The sequence below is a fragment of the Dendrobates tinctorius genome, unplaced genomic scaffold (genome assembly GCF_039654945.1).
Source record: "Dendrobates tinctorius isolate UK_male_01 unplaced genomic scaffold, ASM3965494v1 ptg000230l, whole genome shotgun sequence".
NCBI classification, from domain to species: domain Eukaryota; kingdom Metazoa; phylum Chordata; class Amphibia; order Anura; family Dendrobatidae; genus Dendrobates; species Dendrobates tinctorius.
In genome coordinates this window covers 1,149,293-1,155,638 of record NW_027361897.1, presented here as the reverse complement: position 1 = coordinate 1,155,638, position 6,346 = coordinate 1,149,293, and the positions used below count along the sequence as shown (strand labels likewise).

Sequence of the window (6,346 nt, the reverse complement as noted above, 5' to 3'; positions counted from 1 at the left end):
TTTACAGGCATGTAATATGTGTCAGAAACACGTAAGGTATCCTTGCCTGTCATGGTGGCTTATTAATATGATTTGAAAACCTTCCTAATAAATGTGAGTTTTATCTTTTTCATATAATTTTGTTGATGGAGACCACCTCTTTTTTCCTTTGGATTCAAAAAGTCTAATGTAGCAATTTTGTTATTGCATTCTGGTTTTTTTTTGATATGTGTGAAAATTGTATTTTTCTAAAATGTTCACATCTGCAAAAAGGCCATTTTGGCCCATTGCCCCAGTTATCATATGGCAACAATATGTTTGCCTTTAAAAAAAAACAAAACAAAAAAAAGGCAAAAGTAAAAATTTGTCTACTACAGTTTACGTCTCTGTCTCAATTCTCAAAAACCGTGTCAGCATACTAACATACGCTTACCATGCAATTAAACAGTCATAGAATCAGAAGGGGTAGAAATATATATATTTAGACACACAAAAAAACAAAAATTATAACATAGATACAGCATGCTCTTGCCAAGAAGTTTCCCCCTCAGGTGACATAAAGTAATTAGTGAAAATATCACGCACTTTGAGCCCAGAGAGCGGTCTACGTTGAGGGTTGATAGGTGGTCTCACCCTACGCACATTGTCCGGCCTACGCACAACACCAGCAGAAGAGGAACAATCATGTATCCTGGTGAAGTTATGAAGAACCACACAGGCTTTAACTACTTCATTAACATTTTGTTCACTCAGCTGAATGGCAGACAGTAGTACCCGCCATTTGGCACAAAGAATGCCAAAGGAACACTCCACCAGTTGCCGAGCACGTGATAGGCGCAAGTTAAAAATTCTGCGCCTGTGGTCAAGGTTGCGCCGGGGATATGGCCTCATGACATTGCGTGTTAACTGAAAAGCCTCATCTGCCACAAGGACATAAGGGACAGATTCTTGAGTAGAGCCTGGTAGCTGGCGTGGTGGTGGTAGATCCAACTGGTTGGTGGGTAGCCGCCGAGCCATAATGGAAGTATTGAAGACTCGAGAGTCTCACGTGCTTCCATAGGCCCCAATGTCAACAATTATAAACTTGTATTGAGGGTCGGCCAGAGCCAACAGTACAACAGAAAAGTATTGTTTATAATTGAACAATTGGGAGCCAGAGTTCGGCGGCTTACGCCCCCGGATATGTTTGCCATCAAGGGCCCCAATACAATTAGGAAACTGGCATTCCTCCTCAAAGTCCCTTGATATCCTCAACCAGTCTTCCATCTTGGGCTCGGGCATGACAACTTGATGTAGTCTTGTCCAGATTTCAATACATGTTGACCTGACTATGCCAGAAATGGTAGATCTTCCAATGAGAAATTCATGATGGAGGGCGGCATAAGACAGGCCAGTGGACAGGAAGCTGAAGAACAACAGAAAAGGAAGATTTTAGAATGCACAAATTACCAATCTTGTTAGGAATTCAGAGCGACTAACACACACATATTTGGTTGCACAATTACTAAGTGATATTCAGTACATATTACACATAACATTCTGGTCTGTAAGTGGAAACATATGTGGACTAAGATGAGGGCATTAAACTTAGTCCAATGAGCCAAAAATACATACTTTGGCCAACACATTATGAACATAGAGAATGTGGTTGTGTAGTACATACCGTATTGTGAGTAGAAGTCGCTCCTCTGCAGATATAGCTTTGCGCATCCTTGTGACCTGAAAGGTTATCCCAGGGCGCACTGTCTCCAAGAGTCGATCAAATGTTGCAAGGCTCATGCGACAGTATTGGTAGAATTTTACAGGATGCTCCCGCATAGAAGAATAGAGGCGGTGAAAATGACCTCTTGTGAGTCTTTGCCTCAAAAGTGGATGGACCCACATGCGTCTCCTCCTCCGCGGATCCACTATCACTGGGTATGGTTGGCCAAAGTGGCGTGACAAAAGCCAGTTGAAGAGAACCTGCTCAGTTGTGATGAAACTCAGACTGTCTGCCATGTTGCACATACAACACCAACACACCTAGTGAAGGCAAGGTCACAAATGGACAGAATGGAGGCAGCCACCTGTTCCTGAGGCAATAAATAGGGTGCAGGCTAATGATTTAAATAGTTAGCAGGCCTCAAAACCGTTAAATGTCCATTTTGCAAGGACGGATTACATACGGATGCTGACATGCGCAAAATACTCAACTACACCTTGCTTACGGATGACATACGGAGCACTATTTAGGGGTCATTCATCCGTATTACGCATGTAAACTACGGACCGTATTTTGCGTCGGTTAGTGTGACCCCAGCCTTACGGTAGTTTTTACCTTCCTTCAATATCCTTCAAGCTGGAACTAACCAAATTCTTTCCATTATTCAGTTGTGCTTTACATGGGTTAGTTGGGTGGGGCTATTTAACATATCTATATAATGAGGTTAAGTGAAATCTTTGCTAATATCCTTACACCTTGCCCTGTGGGTGTGTGCCGCACCTTATTACTGCATACTAGGCAGGCTTATGCTGTTGGGTTTTTTTTATAAAATGATGATAGCAAAACATTTTTATTCTCTGCTCTTCAAGTGTTATTTTATCTGATACATAGTGGCCTTGTCTCCTTGAAAAAATAAGGGCTCATTCACATGCCATAGTTTTGCGTGCCTGTATCTTTCACAGATAGCACTATGATGCTCTATGGGGCTGTGCACATGTCCGATTTTTTTTTCTAAGACCGAGTGGTCCACGGAAAATATCAGAGACATGTCCAATTTTGATCTGAGGGTTGGATCAAAATTGATAATGCAAGTCAATAGGTCGTTGAAAAAATGAGATCGTACTCGGATCACATCTGGTTTTCTAATATTCATGCATGGTCAGAATGGAGAAGATGGAGAAACTTTTTTTTTTTTTTTCTATTTCTCCACCTACAAGAATAACTGATGACACTCGGACCAAATTGTGATCAAACTATGATCAAAGTCTGATCAGGAAAATTGGTTCTTTTTTCTCCATATGTGGAAAAATTGGACGTGTGAAAGAGCTCATAAGGAGAGTTCAAATGTGCTTTAGGCCGGGATCACACATGCGAGAAAACGCGGACTAGTCTCGTATCTTAATACCCGGCACTGCCGCCGGCACTCGGATCGGAGTGTGCGGCTCCATGTATTTCTATGCAGCCCGCACGCTCCGCTCCCAAGTGCCGGCAGCAGTGCCGGGCATTTAGATGAGAAACTCCTCCGAGTCTCTCGCATGTGTGACCCGGCCTTACTGTGATTTTTACATAGTCACAAAAAATTGTCAAAAAACACAATATCATCGATGTCATGACATATGAACCAACTCACCTTAAGGCCTCATTCCAGACATCTGTGGTTTTCATGTTCGCAAAAAAAAGGTACCTTGTCATCAGTGTTTGCTAAGTGTTTTTCACAAATAGATTAATTTATTAATTAATTACATTATAAAGCTTCTCCTATCCTTTGCAGTATTAAACATTGACAGCAAACCAATGGCACACGGATGCTCGATGTGCCTTTCAAGAACCCATAGACTTTTATTGGCATTTATTATCTATGCTGCCAGTAAAAAGCGGACATGTGAATAGCAGCACAGATTATAATGGGTATGTGTTCTATCTGTGAAAAACACTCATCAGCACATACATCTGAATGAGGACTAATAGTTCCCCACAATGTATACAGACTTTTATTGAAACCCATTTTATTTCTGTCTGTAAATGGATAATAATACATTTCTAAGGCTACAGTCACACATCTGTGAACTGTTCATTTTTTTCTCTTTATTTTCACACTGACCCATAGAGTTTAATTGAGACATACGCAATTTTAAAAACAGATCCGTGTTTCCGGTCCATGATACTAGGAGACTAGGAGCATGTACTATTCTCATCCATTTTGCAGATCAAGCTCGAACATTAAAGTCATATAAAAAAAAGGATATAACAATGTAGACCTTCTTTTTACTTCAGTTTTGCATTCTTATTTTACCCATTTTTAACTGATTCATTGCTGAGAATAAAAAAAAGTTCATACAGTCCACCTCTTCTGTCTTAGAAAACAGACGAGAAAAAAACGTGGATGCAACACGGAGGAAATATCCATGACCCATGTGACAGGGTCACTGGTGCCATACATGAGGGGACATATGTATCACAAAAGTTGCTCTCCTGCGTGATATGAAAACCATGTGTTTTCTCCAGCATGATACGTGCTGAGAGCAATCCAGTCGCTATATGGGCCTGGCTTTTATGGTGTGTAGGTCAGAGATGGGCGGTACGCCTACCCACCAAATCTCCACCTCCAGGGTGTGGCTGGAGGCAGTTAAGCGTCCCGCTAGTTTTTTTTTCTTTTTCGGTGTGTATGGAGGAAAGGAAGCCTCCTGATTGCTAGCTCCTGTGAGAGCTGCCATAGGTGTTATCCCAGAGGAACTGGGCAGGACTGTATATAAACTTTTTATTTTCATTTGAGCCAGACAGACTGTTTTTTTCTGCTACCAATTTGGATTTTTGGTTTATGATGCAATAAACCACCCAGAGACTTTAACCACACGTGTGTCTGTGTCTACCTCGAGGAGCAGCTAAGTGAGCCGACATTTCATACCCATTAGAGAAAAACAGTCCGTTTTACATGGATGCAATATAGACATGGATATAAACTAGACATGGATGAACTTAGCCTTTGGCTCAGAAGATACATGTAGTGTATGTAAAACACTCCACCTCTCAGGTGCCAATATTTCTGATTTCTGTCTTATTCTTGCAGTAATATATGTAGAATACAATTGGTGGAGGATAGGAGTGATAGTCTGTGCTGCTGGGCTAGATTCAAGAAATGAGGAAGACATTATGAGGTATTAGGTCATGCAGTTTACTCTCAACGCATTTCGAAGTTGAATCAACCTCCACATTAGGAGAACAACAATGTACGCAAAATGCCAATGCAATATATTACATATTGTACAGCTACTGAGAACCAGAGTCTGCACAGATAATGGGATGATATATAAAAGATAACACATATAAAAATAACAACAAGATCAAGTCCTTGTAAGGGTCAAAAAGTACAGACATAAAAAAAGAGATGAATGAATAAATATTTGCAAAAAAAAGAATGGGAAAGATGAAGGACTGGCCAGAATAATTAGTTAAATTAATCAGGACCCATCTTTGGCTGTAGACAATTGATCTTTGTATTCGGGCCTGAGCCTATAAAATGTAAGATGTATCCTGTCTTCTGTGAGACCAGGAGCCTCAGGAGTCAGTCATAGTGGGGATCTTTCAGAGGATACTTGTAGAAGTATACCATATAAATTATAATAATAATATATGAAAAGCTGTTGAACAAGATATACAATTAATGATGCCATAAGTTCATCATGGCATTAGCCATGGAACTTATCATTACAAATTCTGCATATCAGACACTATACACATATTACATTCTTCTTCATTCTTCATATTCTGTCAATGAAATCATCATCTCCACATTCTACCCCATTATCTACTGACCCATGCTTCTGTGTTTCTAATAACTGTAGCCTTTCTTTTTTTCAAGATGGCCATTGAAATAATACAGAGCTGGCAGTATTTTTGGTAAACAGCTTATCAAACATAATCTATACATATCTAAGGATTTTGGTACACATATCAGACTAATATACCCAGGAACTGCCCTGAAATTTCCTTCTCCTTAGCTTGACATTCACTTACAGGGGTTGGACAAAACTAATGGACCACCTATCGTTTTGACATCATAATCTACGAACACGTTATAAACATGCAAACCGTGACATATGGTAATGTTTTGTAGTTGATTATTTGTGTTATGTGATATGTGTATGTAAATTAACTGTTTGTTTTGCAGAATTGTAAGAACATTGATGAGAACATGATACCAATGGCAGACCTCTTGGATTTTCAAAGAGGCCAAATTGTTGGTGCTCGTATGACAGACGCTAGTGTAACAGAAAGTGCCCGAATGCTTGGCGTGTCAAGAGGTACTGTCTCCAAAGTAATGACTGCGTTTGAAAGAGTAGGAAAAACGTCCGCAGCAAAGCACAGGTCCGTCCAAAAGTCGAAGTTGACTGAGAGAGACCGTTGGACTCTAAAGCGAATTGTGAGAGAGGATCACAAGACCACGGCTCCGAAAATCACTGCTGAGCTCAATGAACACCTACAGAACCCAGTTTCCACGAAAACTGTTCGTAGGGAGCTGTACAAATCTGGATTCCACGGAAGAGCTACAATCAGAAAACCACTGCTCTCAATGACAAATGTTTCCAAGCGTTTAGAGTGGTGTAGAAACCTCCAGAATTGGTCCCTCGAGCAGTGGAAACATGTGATATTCTCAGACGAATCATC

General features: G+C 40.5%; 1 long non-coding RNA gene across 1 annotated transcript; it reads right to left on the bottom strand.

Annotated features, from left to right (window-relative positions):
• Positions 1-435: 435 nt before the first annotated feature.
• Positions 436-2,301, bottom strand: LOC141059654 (uncharacterized). Its single transcript, XR_012222577.1, has 2 exons — positions 1,643-2,301; positions 436-1,384 (listed from the first exon to the last, which is right to left on the bottom strand). It is a non-coding gene; the product is annotated as an uncharacterized lncRNA (long non-coding RNA).
• Between the last annotated feature and the right edge of the window lie 4,045 nt (positions 2,302-6,346).